The 24274-nt window shown below is 40.1% G+C and overlaps 3 pseudogenes across 1 annotated transcript; 1 reads left to right on the forward strand and 2 right to left on the reverse strand.

The window, feature by feature from the left end:
• Positions 1-2903: 2903 nt before the first annotated feature.
• LOC148186921 (uncharacterized) lies at positions 2904-3764 on the reverse strand (annotated as a pseudogene).
• Positions 3765-7796: 4032 nt separating this feature from the next.
• Positions 7797-16500, forward strand: LOC148186922 (protein kinase C and casein kinase II substrate protein 3-like; annotated as a pseudogene). Its single transcript, XR_015779201.1, has 3 exons — positions 7797-8170; positions 9390-9608; positions 16306-16500. The product of XR_015779201.1 is annotated as a protein kinase C and casein kinase II substrate protein 3-like (transcript).
• Positions 16501-17941: 1441 nt separating this feature from the next.
• Positions 17942-19531, reverse strand: LOC148186923 (uncharacterized; annotated as a pseudogene).
• Positions 19532-24274: the final 4743 nt, after the last annotated feature.

Consider the following 24274-nt stretch of genomic DNA (forward strand, 5'->3'; position numbering starts at 1 on the left):
TTGGTTTAGACAGGAATAATGCAATGCAAGTACAACAGTGTCTGCATGTCTAAAAGTTCAAGTAGATCTTATTTTTGCAAAATGTATTAGGTGATAAAAACATGACTGGACAAGCATAGTGATATGCTGCTCAGAACAAAAAATCCTACCAAACATGACAAGACTTCTTGCAATTGGCTTGTTGTGTTGATACAGGAAACCAGTAGATGGCAGTCTTTGTTCAAGTGAAAGATCACTGAGAGTCCAACATGTAACTTTTAGCAGTGAGATGACTGTGGGCCCAGATTTGTGAGCATGATAACAGTGATGGGGAAAAGATGATGAAAACCCATGAAAAAAATTAAAGTGAACATGATAAGGAAAAAAATCTTAAAGTAAATTTCCTGTTGTGTAGAGTCTGAAACAAACACATCTCACATGCAAAGCTGTCTTTGCTGACGAGCAGGACATATCCAGAATACAGTGATACAGAGCCTTAACATCCAATAATTTATTGACAACATCAATCACAAGCACACACATAGCTGTCAATCATGATGTCAATTCCTCCTTTTTATAGCATCAAATAACATTTAAAATCAAACTTATCAGAAAAATGAACTCAGAGTGACAAGAACTACAGAAACCATCTTTGGGGAAAAATTATTTGACTTTATGAAGGGGGTGGGAGTTATGACCTATACTGCAGCCAACAGGAGACTGAGATATTTTGGCTTCTCTATTGTGGAGCTGTCATGTCGTCTCTCTTTACAAACATTCTGTGTTTTAATCAAATAGAATCAAGTTGAAGAATCTCAGTCAGCATGTAAATTTGTAATTTAAATGCAAAAACTGAAAAACAGTATTGTCAATAATCAGAGCATTCTATTGCAAAAGAGAAATAGGATTGAAAGGAAATTTTGAACATTTTGCTGTGTATGTGTTTTGTTTAGTAGTTTAGATATTGTTAATAATGAATGATGTAAAGATACATGATACAGCTCCATTTCAGCTGCGAGACAGAGTCTCTTAGCACTCTTTAAAACATTTTGTTGTTTTTTAATTGGTGTACTTAAGAGACCAATGAAAAATACATTTCACGCCTTTAGGTGTTCTTACAAGTTGTGGGGAAAGGTCATTATTTAAAGTATAAATCTGTTCATTTACTTTACTTTTATTATTGTCGACAATTTCCTTGACCAGACCAAAACTAGCAGCTCTGAATGTAACACACTCACAAGTGTTATCTGTGCATTCAAAGCTTATTTCTCTGTGGCATAGACCTCCATTGTTGTCCAAAAACTATGAAAACAGAAGTGAACCTCACAGTGAGACATGTTCCTCTGTTACCATGAGCACACACACACACACACACACACACACACACACACACACACACACACACACACACACAAAAACAGCCTACAATATAATACAAATTCTTCCTTAAAGTAATGTACATATGAATGCATCTTTAATTCTAATTATATAATATACAGCAGGCCTATATGATTCTGACAGATTCTGGATAATGTTTACTTTTACATTTTGTAAGTTAAATATCTGAGGACTTTTTGAGCATAGCGTAAGTTCAGGCAGGCCACGGTGTCAAGCGCTGCTTCTGTTGATATCAGCTGATCATCATGTAAGCATCATCAGCTGATAGCCAGCTGATTTGCCTCTAAGCATCTGATTCACTTAACTCACTTGCGCCACCTTATTTAAGCTGCTCTAGCCCGCCTGCTCTTCCCTGTTCCCTCTGCATGCCACTTTTGCGCCCTCCTCCTCTCCACCTCCTCCTGTGTGCCGTTCTGACTTGATCTATGATGTTGTGTCATTGGTGCTTGCTCTGTGGGGGGTTTTGATCTTTTCTTTTTGCTGCTGCTGCTTCTCTCCCTGCCTCAGGAACGTGTGCTGTCCTGTTTAGCGCTTTCCACGTAAGCACGTGGAAGGGCAGGGGGTCCCCAGAACAGAGCCATACCGCCAAATACTAATAACTGCAATAAGCTAAATCTAAAAGCTCCTGAGAAGTGTTTTTCTTGACTAAAGGGGTCCTCGTAAGGGTCGTGGGGGGCTGGAGCCAATCCCAGCTGTCATTGGGCGGAAGGCGGGTTACACCCTGGGCAGTTCGCCAGACCATCGCTGGGCCGACACATATAGACAAACAACCATACACACTCACAGTCACACCTAAGGGCAATTTAGAGTCACCAATTAACCTGAGCTGCATGTCTTTGGACTGTGGGAGGAAGCCGGAGACCCCGGAGAGAATCCACGTGGACACGGGGAGAACATGCTAAATGTTAATGTTACTTTTGTAAATGTTTTTTCTAACAAGTCGTGCTTTCCAAAAAAATAAATTGTTTTCTGAAATGTTGTAGTGTTTTCTGAAATAGGTTATTCTGAAATGTTATGTTTTGACCACCAGGGCCGCTGTAGTTTGATGAATATGAGCAATGATTTGTCAGCCTGATAGCAGTAATTGGTAAAAGATGATGGAAAACCTCAAAGTGAAGTTTCTTTTGCATAAAGTCTGAAGCAAACACATTTCACATGCAAAGCTGTCTTTATTTTAAAGCAGGAAATGTGCAGAATAAAGTGATACAGAGCCTTAAGATTCAATCACTGATTAAAATCATTGTTGAAGAACAGCCACTCCATAATCTGATTGATTTCACCCACATTAAGTTCAACATTGGAGCCAATATCCAACTGATGCTTTTTCATATTACCTTTGGTATTACTGAAACATGATTAATCACCTTGTTTTGTATATTGCAAAGAAAGAAAGAAAGATAATGCAGAAAAAAAGTTTAAGGAGGCCATCACCAAAATACTTTTCCAGCATCGCTGGCTTTGCTTTCTGCTTCAGAGAGTGTTGAGAATTCTCAGCTCTGCTGCCATGAAGGCGGCTTTGTCAGGCTTCACTTGTAGAAACACAGGAACTCAACACGGCCATTATTGCCTTCGTTGAGGTTTCTTTCGATGACATTCAGACCAGCTTTGCGGTAATCTGCCACCAAATTTCGGTTGAGAAGCAGAGTGAGGGTCTTGATGGGCCTGACGGTTCCCCGCTTGTACCACAGGGTCACTTTGTTGCCTCCGGTCCCCTCATTGAGGTTAACATTCACCGACTGGTAACCTTTGGCCTGAAGGGACTCAAAGTCGTCTTTGCTGGTGGAGACGGCCAGATCATTGAGGGCCTCAGTGGACTCAGTGGACGGCAGGTACCAGATGTAGACATGGTCTGCTCCTGGAGCACCCCTGTTGGTGTCTTCATCCACACGGATGAAACCTTGCTTGAAGTAGTCGGCGTCTGATCCGTAGGAATCGGTGGCATCGAATCGCACTGATGTAGGTTTGTTCCTGTCTCTTCAGCCAGATGTGGATCCAGTCCCCAGTAGGTCCACGGTTCAGATCACAGGCCACTCTCTCATAACCAAATTTAAACTTGCTGGCTTCATTGTCAGGATCTGTAGTGACATCAATGTCCACGATGGGACTGTGGTACTTCCCGGACCCCCTGAAGTACCAAAGGTAGAGGGGATAACGGGCCGCTCCTGCATTGAGATTTCTCTCGATCTTTGTGTACTTTGCTTTTCTCAATCCAGCAGACGTCTCCTCGTCGAATGAGACTTGAACCCTGGTGATTGCGCCCAGGCCAGAATCTTCTTTGACCCAAAGGTAGATGGGAGATCCTCCACCTCCTTTGTTCAGATTCACATTGATCATTGTGAACCCTTGAGCTTGGAGATTATCCTCATCGGTTTGATTAATGGACACATCAATTTCTGAGATAGGCATTGTGGGTAACTGCATTAAAGAGAGAAGACAAATCATGAGTAAACGGCTGCATGACTGTGCCTTTTCAGGTGAGCTCCAATATAATCAGTTATATAATCATTATAATGTTATTATCATTACATCAGTGGTGAAATATGGATCACCATAATAACATCAGAAGTAAACCATATTTTCAATGTGTTGCATACTGCTCCAGTTACACTAATTACACTGGATATAATCGATTGAGATCTGAAGGAGAATAATTTCTGCTATAATGCTAGAAGACAACAAATGATTGAACTCTTGCGTGTCTGCTGACAGTTGATGATCGGCAGTAAGAAGTCGAGTGATCTGATGAATTCAGTTGTACTTACCACAAGTCAGCTGCCTTTTTATAGAGAAATGAGATGATGTAACTCACCTCACTTCTTTCCCCCCAAGTTCCAATGAAGTGTTTTCATCAGTTCAGTGTAAATTAAACTTGCTGGTAAAAAAGATAACAGGGGGTTTGGGGGCCCTCTGCCAGAAAACTTTCAGTCAATCACTAGTTTTCCTCCATTCTGGTAATTTTTTATGCACTAATTCATGATGTGAACCTATTACATTTTGTCAAAAATAAAAATCCTCTTTGGTTTTGGTGACAGCAGTATTTCATTTACCTGCATGCTATACTCAGATCCTAGAGCTCCAGTCGGGGTTAATGAGCATACCTCTGAGCCCTTAACTTTAGAAAGCAACATGCAAAGGCTGTCCATCATCACCCGTTCTCTTTGCCATCTGTATTGAGCCACTAGCACAAATAATCAGGGACAACACCCGGGATAAAGGCAAGTGACACAAAATATTGCTGTGTGCAGACGATGCACTGGACTTTCTCTTTCTTTCCTTCCTCGTCCTTCTTGAAATGGTCAGTGCTGCCATATTTGTGCATATCCACAAAGCTGTTGTTATCTAAGTCTTTCATAGAGTTTAAAATTAGATGTGTTTGTCCATCCGGTCAGAATTGCAGGATTGTCTTTTGCAGGCATCTCTACCACACAACTTTGCAAACTGTTATATTAATAATTTAATGTTATTTAAAAGGGACACAGCATATTAATGAACATCAGTTTAAAATATACATTTAAATATGTCAGAGGAAGGATGGCTAATTCACATCCATGGTCCAGGTAACAGAGGACAGTAATATCAAGAAAGACAGAAAAAGACAAAGAAAGATATAAAAAAAATTATAACCATTCATATAGAGGACAAAAGTGCAGCAACAGTAGCAACGTAAACTGTACAGTATCAAGAGCCTTATTTATGTGCAAGGTGAAACATTCAACGTGTGTTGGTTTTGCGCATGTTTCATGGAGCACTGGATAAAAGGGCAAGGAGCTTTATTGTGAGCAAATTGGTTTGTCAACAACGTATCCATCACATTTTTATCTATTGCTTTTTATTTTCCTGCTTTGGGTTTCAGTTTACTGTGCCCCCCCTCACCTCTTGTGCTGCTTTTCCTCATTTGTTCATCTACACACCTGTCCTGCATCAGCCTCCTCAGTCCTTCCTGCTCCTCTGCTCCTCTCAGCCAATCAGCTCCCTGCCTGCTCCTCTGTCCAATCACCTTATTCTCCTCAGCTGAGCCTCTCTGCCTTTTTTCTCCAGCTGCACTTCATCCCCTCGTCAGTCTACTTTGTATTTAAGTCCAGGGTTTCACTTCAGTCTTTGTTGCATATTAGATTTGGCTGTGTGATTTTCTGTTTGCTGTTTCTTAGTCTGACCTAGATTTCAGAATTATCTGTGTGAGTCCCAGTTGTCTGCCGTCACTCCCAAATTATGCAGGTTTTGAGTGGGCAGCAGAGAAAATAGGCCCAATACTTTGCATTATCAGGGGAAAGAACTTTTCTGGAGAACCTCCCTCTTTATCAGCATTGAGATGGAGGAAGTTTTCTACTGTTTTAACACGTATAGTGTTGAGGCAGTCGAGCCTATAACCTGAAAGATTTGATAAGATCAAATAAAACTTAATTAATCCCACACCAGGAAACTCACACGTTACAGCAGCTCAAGAGTCAGAATCTATAGAAAAATACAAAAAGTGTTTGAGTGCTAAAAAACAATAAAACATTACAAGAAATATAAATTAGATCAAACAAAAAAATAACAATTTAAAATCTATACACACCTTATTTGATACTAGATGTCCATGGCTGATCATTGCACAGAATAACTGAAAAACACACGTGATGTGTCATATATTCACTTTTAATACCTATAAATTTAGCCCATAAACATTTTTGCACAGCCAGTGGTAAAATATTGTACAGCAGGAAATTGCACAGGCATGTCACACTGTAAACATAAGGATGCATATTTACATATAGATGACAATATTTATGATCGTTGTTGAAATGAGCAGCAATAGCAGTTTGGTCGTGCAGATTCTAGACACTGAATGAATGTAAACAAAACTTTTGTTTGTCTATAAGAAAACTCCTCAGGGCACCTGTGAGGTGCAGCGCAGGTGTGTATCTTGTCCCTCGTTCTGGCAGTTTGAGTCGTAGTTTTGTTGACCATGAAGAGACACGAAACAGTTAAAATGTTTTGGATCTGTGAGTTATTATCAGACACAATCCAGCAGAAATGTTAGTGCATCTTCTCTCTGATAAATGAGATCCATTGTGGACAAACAGGACTGGCTGACACAAATTCCTGTCTTGGTAACAGAGCGGATGTGTCTGTGTGAGACAGGGCATCGGCGTTTGTCAGACACACACGATTCAGTTGTGTGTAGAGGGAGAAATTGGGCAGCGACGTGGAGAAAACAGCCCTGTGGGCAGTGAGCGGTGAGGACCCTGAAGCTTTCTGTGTTGACTGAAGTGGAGCTGCAGTTTGCCAGGCGCTGCAACTGTAGAGCTGCGTACAGTAGAGCTGTAAAACTTGAAGGTCAGGGGTTTCATGCCTGAAACAGAGGACACATATTCTTTTCTTGACCCCACAATGTTTACAATGTATTGCGTTTTCCTATTTCACATTACCTGTGTGTAGAATTTGTTTTTAAGGTTTTCCAAAGGTTTTTTGAGGTCTCAATGTCAGTATACAACACATGTTGCATGCAATAAAATGTAGTTGCTGTCCCCTCCATGCTACACATAAAGAAAATGCACAAACAGCTCATCAAATATTTAAAGGCAATAAAATAAATCTAAAAAAGTATCAATAAAGGAAAAAATCAGAAGTAAAGTTAATATATATTTAACTTTCATTTTATTTAGCTGGTATTTTTGTATAATTGATAGCATTTTATTCAGAAAAGGATTTCACTTTTTACACGTAGTCTAAAGATGGGTAAACTAGTAATGGTTAGTACTTGATAACAGTCGTATGTAAAGAGTCTCACCTCATGATCCATTTATTAGCTGTTTCCATCATATCACATGATCTTCAACAGCAGATAGACTTTGTCCTACTTGTCAGGGAATTAAATTTACATTTCTTCGGGAGCACTTAAAGGCTTCCTTGTTGGCTTATGTGCTGGGAGCAATTTGGGGTTTATTACAATATCTTGCCCAAGGACATTCAGACATATGGGCAGGACAAGCTTGGCAAAATTACCCACCAACCCTGTGTTTAGCGGATGTCCCGGTCCCGCTTTATCTACTGAGCTGCGGCTTTACAAAGTTCGTTACTTAATAAAAAGCAGACATTATGATCTCTGTACTTAAAGTATTAAACCAGATAAAATACAGCATTAGTCAATAAAACCCTTGATATATTTCCTTATGGTCCAGAAACCTGCTGCTTACACACCTGATGATTGCCTATTATTGGAGCAGCTGAGAGGGGTAGCCGAAGGTCGTGTTTAGATAGAGACACAGACCCATACTGAGTCCCTGCTGACTGACTGCCGGCTTTACAGCCCTCCATCTGGAAAAACTGCAAACCTACAACCTTCCACTCACTCTCTGTTCTGTCTGCCCCCTTTCACTCTTTCCATTTAGTCTCTATCTTAGTCTTGTGTACATCACCACTAGTCTAATAAACATCCTGTCGCGTTAACAATTTGCAACACTAATATTGGCATGTAGGTAAGGTGCATTGAACTGATGGACCTAGTGACATAGCGTTAGAAAAGGATTTCAGCGCCCTTTACCAGATGAAGGACAGAAGCCCAAACATGTTGGTCTTACAGTAAGGTTTTGTACTACAAATGTTATGGAAATTTTGTTGTGCTGTATCTCTGTGTGTTGTGTTCCTCTGCAGCCGGGGAACTACAAAAGGACGGTGAAGCGGATAGACGATGGTCACCGGCTGTGTAATGAGATGGTCAGCTGTTTCCAGGAGAGAGCGAAGATAGAGAAGAGCTACGCTCTGCAGCTGAGTGACTGGGCCAAGAGATGGAGGGGTGTCGTGGAGAAAGGTGAGTTTAAAACAAAAATCACAATTTAAACAAAAAAAAAAAACTGTGTTAAATATTTTACCTCTGCTGTGTTCTGGGGATTTTGATATTTCACTGCCAGAGTCTGCATACAAGTCAATTAATCTATCAATTAATTATTAGAATGAGAAACTTCTTTAAGCTCCATAAAATTTGTGTAAGAAAGGACTACGTGAATCGTAAGTACATCAGTTTATCCTGTAATTAGACCGCATCTTACAGAAAAATGTCTGCTGTTTTGAAACAAACATTGATTATTAATTTTGTTAATGTTTGCTTGGAAAGGGACAAGTGCATAGCATAAACCAGCGCTACACACCATAGAATTACAGCATGAGCTAATTTGCAGTGTCCATCCCTTGATGAACCTTAAAATACATAAAACTTAACAGCAAATATACAATAACAGCGTCTCCCACACACTTATTTATGTGTGGCGGTCTGCCACGATCAAAACATCATGGCCATAAGTAGATTTTCAATTTTTGGAGCTGGACCGTTCAATAACAGCACTGTTGAAATATAAACTCTTTGGTTATGTATTGCACCACTCCCTCAGAGCACAGAGTGTACCTTTGGCACAGATGAAGCAGCAGAACGCCAGGCGCAGTGAAAGTGAGCTTCATCAAGCTAGGGCTAAAAGTTTGCTTTCACTCGCATCAGCAGCATCTTCTCCTCTCATTCATTGATCTGATCAGCTCTGACTAGTTTGAAGGCTTAATGATTCACCCTGTGAGTCATACTTGACAATGTGCCGCTGAGTGAAATGTTGAGTTCTGCCTGCGCAAGGTTCAGGGCCAGGAAAAATGTCCGAATTTAGAGAGGGGACACATAATGATAAAAAAGGAACATACACGCAAGATTTAAACATAGACTTTAAAAGCGTTACTTGAACTTGAAATATAGCAAAACAGTCTACTTTTACAGGAGTTATTAACTTTGATGTATACACCCCTCATTTTCTAAGTTTGTTAGTTAAATTAGTGAAACTAATTTACAGAAAAATAATTTTGAAGTATTGACTGAAAGATTTTTGCCGAATTAAACTAATTCAGTTTGTTAGTACATAATTTTGACTTTGGGCCAGGAATTGACAGTCTTATGAACAGACAAACCAACAGAGATAACTGGTTGCAGTATTTTTTGGTTTCCACCTAAATGGAGTGGTGAGAATTTATCTCCTCTAACATTTGTCCCTCAGGTCCTCAGTACGGCACAGGCCTTTATGCAGGCGGCTGATCGGATCAGCGAGCTGCATCTTGAGCTGCGGGAGCGGCTGGCGTGCGAGGACAGCAAGAAGGTTCGAAACTGGCAGGAGGAAGCTTTCCACAAGCAGGTGATGGGAGGCTTCAGGGAGACGAAGGATGCAGACGATGGCTTTGGCAAAGCACAGAAACCCTGGGTCCGCAAATTGAAAGAGGTGAGGGCTTTTTGAGTGGTTTCTGATGTCAGTGGAGCTGCAAGTGCAAACGATAACTCATTAGTGCTTAACCCATTTGTTAATAAATAAATAAAAAAACATTCAATATTGCACACGACTGTGGTGCAACTTTTCAATAACAGGCTTACAAACATGAAATTATTTTGGGGGGGATTTATTTTTTAGGGGGGGATTTTTTTTAGAGGGAAATAGTCTAATAATGGGGAAATGAAATGGGGGTTTTCTGTTGCTGAAGATGTTTTACTAGGCCTAAAAGACCCAGATCAGCAACAGGTGCCCAGCCCGAGCTCTCTAAGAAGACGAGGAAAAACTCCCCATGATCATCAGAACAATCCGATGGACATGGGAAGAAACCTCGGGAGAGGCAATTCAAAGAGAGATCTCCTCTCCATGGATGGCTGGGTGTGCATTAATTGTTATTTACTTGTGAGGAACAACTTTACACCGCAAATTTACTTTGCGGTGTAAAGTCACGTCTTAATCCCCAAAAAATCACTTTCTGGGGGTCAAGAGTCATCCTCACAAGTAAACTAATGCACATGTGTGTGTCTTTTTCTGTGCATTAGTTGTCATATGTTTGTGAGGACCAGTCTAGTCAAGCCTTCACCCCCAGAAAGTCACTCTCTAGGGGTTAAGTGTAATGACCTTTATTAATCCTCACAAATATACAAGAACTAATGCATGCATGTGTGTGTTTTTGTCATTTCCGAGGTTGTCGTCCTGAGCCGAGAATCAGAAGAGTTTGTACCACTTCTTCTTCTTCTTTTTCTTATTAATTTGGCTCTGTAGTTCTTCTAGCTGGAGGGTCAGGGAGACCTCTGCCTGCTCTTTTCCTTGCAGAGTCTCTTTGAGGCTTTCCATGGCCTGGAGGAGTGATGTTTTTTCCTCCTGCCACACGTTTTGCTGACTCTGCAGGTCTTCCTCCGCGTTCTTCAGAGCGGCTGCCAGCGTGTCGTTGTCCTGTTGTAGAGCCTGGTGGGCTGCTCTTGAATGTTCCATCTTATGCAGCAGGGATGTCCTCTCATGCTGCCAAAGGTGATGGTCGCTCTCCAGGTGACACTCAAATTTATTCTTAAGAGCGGCGATCATGTCCTCGTGTTCCATTTCTTTGTCTTTGCGATGTTTCTCATAGACGGATCTCACTTTTTCCGAGACCTGCAGAAGGGCAGTCCGCTGTTTTTGCCATTGGTCATGGTCCTTCTGCATCTGGTTTTCATACTTTGTCTTCAAAACTGAGACAAAGTTTGCACTGTTGGTCTCTTGTTGCTTTAGCTCAGCTGCGTGCGTCTCCTGGAGTCTTTGCAGCTGAGCAGTGAGGGCGGATTTCTCCTCCTGCCATTGGAGCTGTTTCTTGTTGAGCTCCTCCTCTGCCTCCTTCAGAGCAACTGCCAGTTTGTTCCTTTCTGCGGTCTCACTGTCCAGTTGAGCCTTGGTTTTTTCAGCCTCCTGCTGGAGGGAGAGGCGCTCAGTCTCGTGTTGCTCTTTAGCCTTTTTCAAGGCTGCAGCAACCTTTCTCATCTGCTCTTCCAGCTTCGACTGATTGGAGGCCTGCACTTTTTCAAGCATGCTGGCAGCTCCAACCTTTTGATGCCAGAGAGCATCCTCCGCTTGCTTCAGTTTTTGCTTCAGCTGTTGAGTCTGAGCCCTCTCAAGTGCCAGATCCTTTTCCAGCACTTTTGCTCTTGAGAGAGTCTCGCATTTGGTGACTTTCTCGGCGTCAAGCTGTGACACTATTGTGTTCACTTCTCTCTGAAGGGCCTCTTTCTGGTCCTTCACCTGCTCCAACTGATGTTTCAGGAGCTTGATGGTGGAGGACTGCTGCTTTCGTTGTTTTTGAGCTTGGGTCCTCTCTCCTTGTAGGAGGCTCTCCAGCTCCAGCTCCACGTTGGTCCTGGCCGTAGCAAAACATTATGCGTTGGCACGAGCAAGCTCAAATTTAACTCTCTCAAGCTCTCTCAGAAGGGCGAGTTTATGGCCTTCCGCCTGCGCCAATGTCTGTTGGAGGTGCATGATGACATGGGCCTGGTGCTCAAGGTGTTTCTGAGCAATCGAAGTCCAGTTGGCTCTCGGGCTCAGTGTTGGTACTGGCCTCTGTGACTTTCCGGTCGCTGGATGCAAAGCTGTTTTGCTTAGCCGCAGCCAAACGCAGCTGGGCTCTGAGGCCACAGATCTCCCTCTGAAGCTTTTGTTTTTCTTTGCTCCAGTTGACACTCTCCCTCTTGTCCTGGAGGAGGTCCAGAAAGTTTGCCAGAACATCCTCCTGGATGTTCAGGAGGACTCTCCCCTCCGTTGGACTTTGGGTGAGTGTTGCACCCTTGTCACTGAGCTCGCACCGAGCCTGCTCCTCCAGTGTGCTCAGGTAGAAATTCATTTGAGTGTCCATGTTCTCCTCTGTGAAGTTGATGCGGTAACTTCTGCGATGTCGGTGTTGTAGGTTGTCTTCTCTGAGATTGATCTCCCTCTCGATCTTCTCTGAACTGAACTCCAACTGAAAAACTGAACTGAATCACCCCAATTTATAGACTCCCAACATTCTAGAATATGACATCATAAAGCCTTTAATGATGAGGTCGGCATGATGTCACAGACAGAACTTGCACTCGTCAAAAGTGCGACCTATGTTTACATGTTGCTATGGTAACCATGGATCCCCTCAGAGTAGCAGCCATATTTATGTTGGTGCAAGCCCTCTTCTCATGCTTACATTTACAACTACAGCTGATTTATTACATGGAGGAGCAGAGACGGATGAGTGTTGCTATTTTCGGGATTCTGATTGGCTAATGTGGGCTTCAGCTTCTCGTTACACTGCCACCTACAGTTTTGGAATGTCCTGGCAGCAGACATACACGGGTTCGTGTAAACGCAAAGTTTTCTGAAAACGGATACGTGTGCACGGAATTATTTTTGAAAACGGAGAGGGTGAAATGTCCGTTTCTAAAAATAACCGTGTACGTGTAAACGGGGCATAAGTTGTTTGATATTGCATATTAAATACTCTGGTGACACATATCCGGGTTCTATATTATATTGATGGAGTCCATTCTTTTATAACTGTACAATGCAATACACTACATTACAATTTTGTACAATTTAATGTAATACATCCCTCATTTTGGGAATATTATGGTGCAAATCACGGTGGCCGTGCATTAAAAACTGAAGTAGTCCATTCTTTGATTGCTGTACAATACAGCAGTGTACAATTTTCTACATTTTAATACAGTTGCTTAATGATATATTAATCCCTTATTTGGGGATATCATAGACTGAATCACTGTGACGTCCCTTTAACAACAGTCATCTACAGGGAGATGATTGGCAATTCATTTGAATTGCAGATATATGTGAAATAGGCAAACTTGTTTATTTTCGCTGTTATTTTCAGCCATAAATCTAATATTTAACCCTTAGGGACTGTTTGGGGCATTTTCACGTTTTTCAGTCGTGTTCATGCATACGGCATACATTTTGGGAAGACTGTGTATTTGTGTTCAATCATGGATATTCCATCTCAGCTCCTACAATAAGTCTTAAATACACTATCGAAGCTAAATTGTTGCATTCGTAGTGTGAACTGCAAAACAATGCACTGTTGAAACCCATTCAAACTGCAGTGTTTGATCCCACAGCCATCAAAGCATAAAAACATGCATTTTATTATAACTTGGTGTCATTCTAGGCATTGCCTTGGAATTTGTAATTTTTATTATTTTCCACTTTTTAATAATTATTAAAAAAACGAAAAAATGAGGTTTCGAGTGATTAAGATACATTTGTCACTGTGTCACAGTGATGTAAAATGTTAAGTTAATTTTAAAAATGCAGTATGTGCTTGCATATACCATTTAGCTACACTGGGCTATAGCGGGTTGATAGTGTTGCCACTGGCCAAGGAAAACTTTGCTGCACACAGGCTGCAGCCTTTGATCACAAATAATGTAAAATCCTGTATAAACTACAGGTGTTTCCAACAGATTGTAGCCCATGCAAAGACCGGTAACAGTAACACCACAGCACAGTGTGTGTGTGTGTGCGGTGTGTGTGAAGTGTGTAGCAATGACTTTTCACATTATTATTTTTTTGTAATTCTTTTTTTTTTTTTAAATTTGTTTGCATTTTCGTTGTCTCTAAAAAAAATTTTTTTTTTTGTTAATCTTTTAAAATTTTTGATTATTTTTAAAGAAAACATGCCCTCCAAACTCATGGGTCCACCAAAATAAAAATCATCTAAAATAACAACATTTATCACAGCCAGAAACTGTGAAAACAAAAATGATCATTGAATCACTAAACTCTGACACTCCTTGAACACATCATTTGGAATGAACTCTTGGTGCATTTTCCCTGAGCCACTCAGGGAGGCTCAAGAAAAATATTTTTAGCTTTGGGGAGGCAAAAGGGAAAAAACCCCCCAAAAAAACAGCCCGCTTCTCTGATAAATAAAGAACAGTCCCTTAAGGTTATTCTTATTTTTACAGGAAAAAAGCCCACATATCAAGAGCAGGGCAATGAAATAGTTTGAAAGAGTTCTCGGGGAAAAAAAACGTACAAAAAAAAATGAATAGAAAAGCTCTGCGCCACAAATTCACAGTGCTTCAAAATCAACTGTTTTTCACAAATTTGACTTGAGTGTTGTGAAGGTGTTACTATGGAAACATTGTACCCGCCTTCAGTCGTCCCCCAGGTTTCCTCAGTGATTAAAAGGCCAAATTTCAAACAGCATATAAAAACCCAATCAGCATTGCAAACTACAGTTTTCATGTTAGCTCTGTTAGTACCATTAGCAGGGTCACCACAGCAAAGTTAGTGGTTCTAATAGTAGTTAATGCTAAATTAAAGGCTTTTTGGCTCAAAATTAAGGCGCTTACTGAACTGGGAGAAGCCCTGAGGGTGGCCACCATGTTTCCATAGCAACACCATCCACCAGCGGTAATCGCAGAGTGGCCAGCTAACTGGTGGAGACTGGAGGTGGGCGGTGGGCACTATGTTTTCTCATAGGAGAGGAATTATGTATTACACGTCATTTTGTGGGGTTTTTTCCCTTAAAAATGAACCACTAAGTAACCATTTAATGAATGTGAGCTATCAGAAAAATAAAAAAAAATACCTGGGCGCGCCTGGTGGCTCAGTGGATAGAGCTGTCGCCCCATGTACAGAGGCTGTGTCCTTTGCTGCATGTCATCCCTCTCTCCCCCTTATACACTGGTGCTGTCGTATTAATTAAAGGCAAAAATGCACAAAAATTTTAAAGAAAAAAAAAAAACCTGACTTAAACCGTCACAAATGATTTCAATGGGAACAAAAAGTAAAATGATAATTGACCTGCACCAAGAGATTTGAAACTGATGCTACTTCAAGCCATTTTGAATATTTTTCTAACATATGATGAACATATTGTATATATTTCTTGTTATTTCTACTACATACTTTTATTGTGTTGTATGCTGGAGTATACAACAAAAGCTCCCATTTTTCTATGGAACACATCGTCTTTTGAATGTGGGATACATGTAAAATACCTATATATCTATATTCAACTCGAATATTTAAGTATTATGACCTTATTCCACTGTGTTTTAGTCAGAGCTCATTCTGTTATCCAGTTCATAAGTATGCACTTTCTGAAAAATTCAAATACAAGAGGAGGAGTGGTACCACATGTGTGAGACACAATGTGCATCAAGAAATTCATTAATATGGAGGGAGTTCTGCTGGAAAAATCGAACTCTAACTTCTAGGGTTAATAAACTGTTTGCATATGTGTTCTACCCCTAACAAAGTTTGATTCTTATTTAAGCTTACATGTTTTTAATATTTCTTTTTTCCAATTGTCAAATACAAACAAGAGCATCACCTCAACAATGCTGGAGGGCTATATTACAACATTATAACACGACTCAGGAAAGCTGCGGTCCAGATTTCAGCTTGTTAACGTCGCTGTGGTTCCAGAGAAGGCCCTCGGCTGTTCTCAAGGCAACTCACTGTACAACAAGAATGCTGGAGATTATGCGGGAGCGTGGAGGCAGACCATACACACATCTTCTGGAACTGTACAAAAATGAAGATATACTGGCAAAATGTTAACTCGGTTGTAAAAAATGTCTTGAGATATGAAATCCGAAACACTTGTCCAGTGATGTATCTTGGGAATATTGAGAAGTTCGTAATGAGAGAGGATTTGTGCCTGACTAACGTATTACTCGCAGCAAGTAAGAAAGCGGTCACAAGAAACTAGCTCGATGTGAACGCTCCAAAACAGGAGCAGTGGCTGGGAATTATCTTTGATATGGAAAAATTAACTAAAACAACGTACTTGTTGAGACTCAAGGAGAACGTATTTGAAATGAACAGGAAAAAATGGAACATCTATATGAGACATGACACCAACTGAACAAAAGCTAAATGCAACAGTGGACTGAATAGTAGAACATCTCCAGGCAGGTTGTTAACGTTATTATTACTGTTATTTGTATGCTGTTTTGATTTGTCTACATGCATGAGAAAACTCAATAAAAATTTAAGTAATAAAAAGAAAAGTATGCACTTTCTGTAAATCATGTTTCTAATATTAGACTGTTACGTCAAAATGTGTCACGGAGGAAACAACAAATCAATGTGTATCATTGTGTGTGTGTGTGTGTGTGTGTGTGGGTTTGTGTATGTGTTTATCAAGGTGGAGGCCAGCAAGAAGAGCTACCATCAGGCCAGGAAGGAGGAGTGGCCTGCAGTTACTAGGGAAACGCACGCCAAAGCCGACCCAACAAAATCCCAGGAAGAAGTCCGCAAATACTCGACCCGGGTGGAGCGCTGCAACCAGGAGGCCGAGAAAGTACAAAGCTTACACACACACATACACACGCGCGCACACACAAACACACACACACACACACACACACACACACACAGAGTTTTATATCAAGTTAATCAATTGTACAGAATTTCAAAAAAATACTTTCCTTATTGCTGCATGAATTTTCTTCACATTCTGGCTTTAAAACTAATGAAACATCATTTAAATGTTTTTTTTTTGATGGCTTAAACATTAATTTTGTGCCTTTGAGTGTGTTGGGTTGAAACAAGGCATCGGTTTACAGAAAAGACCTTAAACTTCAGAAATGTATATTAAACAAAGAATAATGCTGTTACATTTCCCCCTTTTTCATTCATTTAAACACCAAATAAAGAATTAATCAAACAAATAATGTGCACTATCGTGTGCACACACAGTTTTACTAAATAGTTTCATTTATGTGGAAATGTGGGGCACGAAACGGGCTGTCTGGGGCTTTCTGCCAAAACACTGTGAGAGTTAAACACTTAACTTCCTGCATACTGCTGGATTTAATGCACCAATTTATTGTGTTGATGTCTAGATATTGAGGAGGACATGTACCCTGCGTCACCCCCGAAATCTACACCTTTGACATTGTCTAATAATCTTTGACCAGTCATAAAAATCTGTCCTTTATGGGTTAGCTGACAGGACGACTCTGACTATGACCAGAGAGATATAAGTGTAAAGGCACTTCCAATTACATCACATATATATAACACAAGCATAATTTCATCAGATTATTTCTCTAAATGAAATTTGAAAAGGTTTTCCTGTTCAGGATGAGCCTCTCAATGTTTATGTCAAATATTTAAGTGATTTCACTGAAGAAAAATTTAATGGGAAAGTCACCTCAAATGACATCACTCATAATGCCCTCATATTTATCATAATCTCCCTTTGATTTTTTCAGCTTGGGCACAATGACAACAGTATGAGGCAGTCTGTTGTAAGAGTTCATGTTATACTCTGTTTGAATATGAGCTGTTATAAATCAGCAGGTTAATCTGTAAATGATGCTGGTTTTTATGGTATTGTTTCATGTGTCCCCTCTTCAGCTTTGAGCAGCTGCCCTTTAAAGGTCTCTGTACGGCCCTGATCAATACATAAATGATGATGTAGCGTTACAGATAAAGATAAGACTTTACTGATCCCTTGCTACTTGGCAGTATAAAAAACTACAAAACAATATAAAACTACATTAAAGCAATATATATGTATAAATGAATCAATAATTAAAATATAACCAGATAATATATTATTCTGAATTGGGCCATCCTGTATGAAGTGTGCTTTAACTTTTTGTACTTAAAATATATTTTGATACTAGTACTGTTGTACTTTTCTTCTGAGTAACTTAAGCACTTTGATAAATATGGGCGCTGATTTGTTGGCATGACAGTGATGGGAATAAGATGATGAAAACACTAATATACTACAGTGAAGTTTCTATTGTGTAAAGACTGAAGCGAACACATTTCGCATGCAAAGTTGTCTTTATTGAAAAGCAGGAAACACTCAGAAGAAAGTGATACAGAGTCTTAATAATCAATCATTCATTAACATCATTGTTGAAAAACAGCCATTTGAAATTATTTGATTTCATTAACATGTTTAACAATAAATCCCATTCACCACTGATACTTTCTGATATTCCCAGTAGTATTACTGTACTATGATTAATCACTTTGTTTAATGTATTGAAGAAAAAGAAACAAAAGGTAAAGAGTCCATCACCAAAGCGATTTGACAACGTTGTTGGATTTGCTTTGTGCTTCAGAGAGTGTTGATAATTCTCAGCTCTGCTGCCATGAAGACGGCTTTCTCAGGCTTTACTTGAAACACAGGAACTCAGGGAAGCCTGAATTGCCTTGGTTGAGATTTCTTTCAATAACATTGAGACCAGCTTTGAGGTAATCTTTCGTCAAAGCTTGGTTGAGAAGCAGAGTGAGGATCTTGATGGGGGCGCCGCCTCCTTGCTTGAACCACAGGGTCACCTTGCTGCCTCCGGTCCCCTCGTTGAGGTTAACATTCACCGACTGGTAACCAACCGCTTGATAGTGCTCAAAGTCGTTGTTGGTGGTGGAGACAGCCAGATCAGTGATGGCACCCTCTTTGTCGGTGGACGGCAGGTACCAGATGAAGACTGGGTCCACTCCTGAAACACCCCTGTTGGTGTCTTCATCCACACGGATGTAACCTTCCTCGAAGAGGTCGGCGTCTGATCCGCATTTAATCGGTGGCAAAAACTTCAGTGATGTAGGTTTTTTGCTTTCTCTTCAGCCAGATGTGGACCCAGTCCCCAGTAGGTCCACGGTTCAGATCACAGGACACTCTCTCATAACCAAATTTAAACTTGCTGGCTTCATTGTCTGGATCTGTAGTGACATTAATTCTGTCTATGGGACTGTGGTTCTCCCCCTCCCCTCTGAAGTACCAAAGGTAGAGGGAACCACGGGTGACCGATCCTGCGTTGAGATTTCTCTCGACCCTTGTGAAACCTGCTCTTCTCAATCCATCAGCCATCTCATCATTGAATGAGACTTGAATCCTGGTGATTGCGCCCAGGCCAGAATCTTCTTTGTACCAAAGGAAGATGCGATTTCCTCCACCTCCTTTGTTCAGATTCACATTGGTCATTGTGAACCCTTTTGCTTGGAGATTATCCTCATCGGTTTGATTAATGGACACATCAATTTCTGAGATAGGCATTGTGGGTAACTGTATTAAAGAGAGAAGACAAATCATGAGTAAACAGCTGCATGACTGTGCCTTTTCAGGTGAGCTCCAATATAATTATGATTCATTATTTAATCAGTTGTCACACCAATGACAGACCACCAGAATGACATACAGAGTAAATTATATTTTGAATGTATAATACTGCACCAAAAACACTATTTACTCTGAATATAATTAATTCAGATGTGAAATAGACACAGGTACAATTTCCTGCAAGAAAACTATAAATTCTTGAACACTTACGTGTCTGCTGACAGTCAGTGATCGTCAGTAAGAAGTCGAGTGATCTGCTGATGCCGGTCGTGCTTACCACAGGTAAGCTGCCTTTAAATAGAGAACTGAGATGCTGTAGCTCATTGCACAATCACTGTCTCTGAGGAGTCATATTCCAAAGAATTTCGTTATTGCAATTAACTCGTCAATTCAGACGAATGTGCTGATGGCCTTCGATTACATTTTCTCACACACAGCTTATTTGGCCCTTGGCCCATGTGTGCTTCTTATGTCCATGGCTCATTTCCACATAGCTTTTCAGAAAGGTGGGGAGAGGAGTTTTCAGACGCACTTTGACAATAAAACAAGCAACTCGGTACTTCAATATGTGATAATACCACAGTTTCAAAGGAATGGATTTGTAGTACAAGACTTTTATTAAAATAAATAAAACCCACTGAGACTATATTAGTAAAACATAAGGCTAAAAATAGAGTGTATAAAACACATTAAATAAGGAAATTCAACATTTTAAAAAGGCTTTGTACATGTTCTGTTTTAACCCATGAAAGACAAAAGTATTTCTTGAAATGAGATGCCAGGATACAAACATACAATACTACAGAAATTTAATTTAGTCATTTATCTTGAACATTTAAATTCTGCTTCATTCTCATTCTGAAACGAAAAAGTCAAAGCTGTGTGGACAAAAAGTCAGTGATGTTTGAACGTATTAGTACTTATATGTTGAGAACGTATGTTGGTGATGTACATACATCACTCAGGTTGATGATGCGTTACATATCTATTATGAACCAAATCATGATATTTTTGTAAAAAAAAAAAAAAAGTTTTGTTGCTTAACAACTTTAACCCTGTGATACGAGTTTACGAGGCTGTATACGTGGCAAACGGTTCTTCCATCAATCAGTGAAGTTTTCCTGCGGTTTGGCCTTTCAGTCATACGACAGCATTGTTTTGGGAAATCTTAAAATACTCTTAAAATAGTTTTTTTATATCTGCATTGTGATCACATTAAGTTTCACAGATAGAAACCCAGAACGTAAACGGTTTTGTTGCAATCCTGCATTAATCATTTTAACTACAAGAAATAGAGCGAGCAGAGGCTGAAATATTTGTTGTCTACAAATCCGCTCTGTGCCAGGTTTAACAGGCGAGAGAGGGCAGGGGATGTTTTCATATGTTTCTTTCACTTCTGTGGAAGTCACACCTGCACAATAATAACTGTTTTGTCACGACTTGACTTTGAGAAAGAGCAGCCTGTTTTCTTTCCAAGGTTGTCAAAAACGGCAGCTTTGTCACACCCCTGGCTAGTGATACGAACGCCAAAGGCAGCCTTTTGGCATCTGTTTGAGGCTGCTGGGAGCGGTGGTGGATGGCTCAAACAAACAGACTTTCAGCTGGGCTGTTTGTGACCTGTGTGACTCCAAAAGTCAAAGCTGTTTTAATGGAAAGTTACATATAATTTGAGGTAGTTGTATTGGGTTGTATATAAAACTGGGATAGTTGTCCATATCGTAACAAATGTATCTAAAATTTGGAAATTGTTCATGTAGAATGTGAATGTATATATGGGAGTAGGAATGATTAAGTGTGTATTCCTCCTACTTCTTTTTGAACATGTGATATTTGTAGCTTATAGCTATAGCTGATAGCTTCCTGGTGTCTTTGAACAGACCTGAACCACATGACCTGCTCTGCACCATGGAGACCTGGAGACAGGACAGACAACACAGACACACAAGAGACAAAACTGAAGCTCGCCATTCAGTCAGATAGAAGAAACGAAACAGGTTTTGTGGCAGATATTGAGCGTGAGAAAGTGGAATCAACGAATGAATCAGTTAAATAATGATCGCTTATTAACCGACCTGCTGAAAGGATAATGGTATCAGGCACAAAGAAAGATTCTCTGGAAGTCACATAATGATTTCACAATAACTGACTCGCTGTAGGGACAACGGCAACAGCTACAAAGCCTGAAGCAATTAACGAACAAACAACTCGAACAGTTGATAAAAAAAGATGAGTTTAAAGTTGGGGTCTAAAGGCCTCGTGTGTCTGATGTCAGCATGCAGGTTATCCCTGAGAAAGAGGCCACGGCAGGAAAAGTCTCTGCAGCCTGATGACTTGTGTTGAACTCTGTGGACACACAGGAGACCTGTGCTGTGAGACAGGAGAGCATGTGAGGAAATAACAGGCTGAAGGAGATCAGACACACGGAAAGGGGCATTGTTCAAAAGGTCCTTAAATTCATTTGATGATGGAGTCTTTAACTTCTTCTTCTTATTTTTATTATTATTCATTTTTGTGATGTGTTCAAACTTCTTTCACAAATGTTTAAATCTCTGGACCCTGAGCAAATTGATTTGATTTCTTTCAAAATAGGAGGGAAAAGGCAATGAGCTACTTTGCAAGAAATTATTAAAATTAGAAAATTGTATTTTAAAAAAAGTAATTTTACCTTTAAAAAAAAAGTGTAAACAAGTCCATCCATCCATCCATCCATCCATCCATCCATCCATCCATCCATCCATCCATCAGTTTTCGTTCGCTTATCCGAGATTATCCTGGATGTCTGAGTCCCTCACCCTATCTTTGAGGCTGAGCCCAGCCATGCACCCTCCGGAGGAAGCTCTTCTCGGCCACTTGTATCCACGATCTCATTCTTTTGGTCACTACCCAGAGCTCATGACCATAGGTGAGGATTGGAGCATAGATGGAGTGGTAAATCGAGGGCTTTGCCTCCCGGCTCAGCTCCTTCTTTACCACGACAGTCCGATGCAACTCCCGCATCACTGCGTATGCCGCAGCAAACCGTCTGTCCATCTCACGCTCCGTTCTACCCTCACTCGTGAACAAGACGCCAAGATACCTGAACTCCTTCACTTGGGGACCGAGCACAATCACCAGCTCATTTCACATTTTCATGTAGCTTATTTACAATGTTTTATGTGGTTAAACAAAATAATACCTCAAAGTACAGCACTCATTAGAAGTTCAAATGTTTGTGAGCATCCAAAAAAAAGTTCTTGTTTCACTTTGGCCCTTTGTCGGTTTGGTGTCAGACAATGGGAGACACAGTGAGTCCAGGGGTTCTTCAGCCTGTGAAATAAGGTCAATACTAGCTTATGTGTTTATTTATTTATTTATACAGTAATATTATGATGAATGGGCTCTTGCTTTGCAAAATAATAGCTGTTAAATAAAACTCAGTACTTTTTAAGGCAAGGTAAGGCAAAGCAGCTGTATTTGTATAGCACATTTCGTACAAGAAGGCAATTGGAAGTGCTAATCATAATTCATTACTAAAATTTTAACACAAAAATCACCATTAAAAAATAGCAAAAGTGCAGATGTCCTGATGGTCCTGAAATAAAAAGATGATTTCAAATGATTTAAAATCAAGCTAAAATGAGTTTGAATAAGTTTTAAATATGATGTTAATATGGGTAAAGTTTAATTATCTGCATTAACATCTCATTTGACCCCATTGATGGAGGTTGTAATCATCAGGTTTCAACACTGTGTTTACCGCAAGAAATACAGCAAGCAGAGGCCAAAATATTTATTCAATAAAAATCAGTTCTTGTGGTGGATTTGACAATTGTGAGAGAGGGCGGGGCAATATGTTCACACGTTTGTATCAGCTCTGTGGAAGACACACCTGCAAAATAGTAATGGCATCTTTGGCAGGACTTTGAAGAGGATCTGAATATTAAGGAAAAAAAGCAGATCTTGAACACACATGCATGCACGCACACTCAAATCCTAGCGCCATTTATCATAGAATTTATAAGAAGAAATTCAAAATTACTGCCTGAATTTTCTTCACGTTTTGGTTTCAAAAGTGATGAAACATAAAATAACCTTTTGGTTTGGTGTTGTGCAATGGCAGAGTAGCTTTAGCATCATTTTTGTGCATTTTACTGTGCCAGCTTGAAACAAAGATAAAGGGTTAAATAAATGTCAAGCCTCACAATGTTTTGCACGACAAAGAATAATGTTAATATATGATTGTCTGAATGTATTTGAACTCCAGCTTGTGTACACACAGTGTGGTACTTAAATATTCCCTAACATGAGTTATGGTCAATCATAAAGTTTTAGTATTCTGTATGATTTCTTTGGGCTAAATGCACCTTTATTGAGACGGTTTCCGGAGTTCAACACAAGTCATCATTGCTTCAGGCTTTGTAGCTGTTGTTGTCCCTACAGCGAGTCAGTTATTGTGCAATTATTATGTGACTTCCAGAGAATCTTTCTTTGTGCCTGATACCATTATCCTTTCAGTGGGTTGGTTATTGTGCATTTATGAATTTATTGATTTAATTATTAATTCCACTCTCTCACACTCAACCTCTGCCACAGGCCTGTTTTATTTCTTCTATCTGATTGAATGGTGGTGGATGGGTCAAACAAACAGACTTTCAGCTGGGCTGTTTGTGACCTGTGTGACTCCAAAAGTCAAAGCTGTTTTGATGTAAAGTTCCATATAATTTGAGGAATTAGTATTCTCGTATTACTACTTGTTTTTCTCAAGAAAGTATTACTTTATTCTCATAATATTGTGACTTTTTTCTCATAATATTACAACTCTATTTTTGAAGTCTAAAAAAGAGTAAAAAAAGTTCCTCAGTGTGGCCCTAAAGCTCCATCATACCTGTCCACACAGCATCTATAAGATGTCTGTGTGTCCAGGAAGGTCTAAAAGACACCGGCTCCAGAAGGTCGCTGGCGTTCTTGCTCGCCCACCACAGTTCTCCTCCACACAAAGCACATGAGAGGTTTCACATGGTTACAATCTGTAACCTTACCACTAGATGCCACTAAA

Source organism: Plectropomus leopardus, chromosome 16 (genome assembly GCF_026936395.1).
Source record: "Plectropomus leopardus strain MGB_pleo_1.0 chromosome 16, ASM2693639v1, whole genome shotgun sequence".
NCBI lineage: Eukaryota > Metazoa > Chordata > Actinopteri > Perciformes > Serranidae > Plectropomus > Plectropomus leopardus.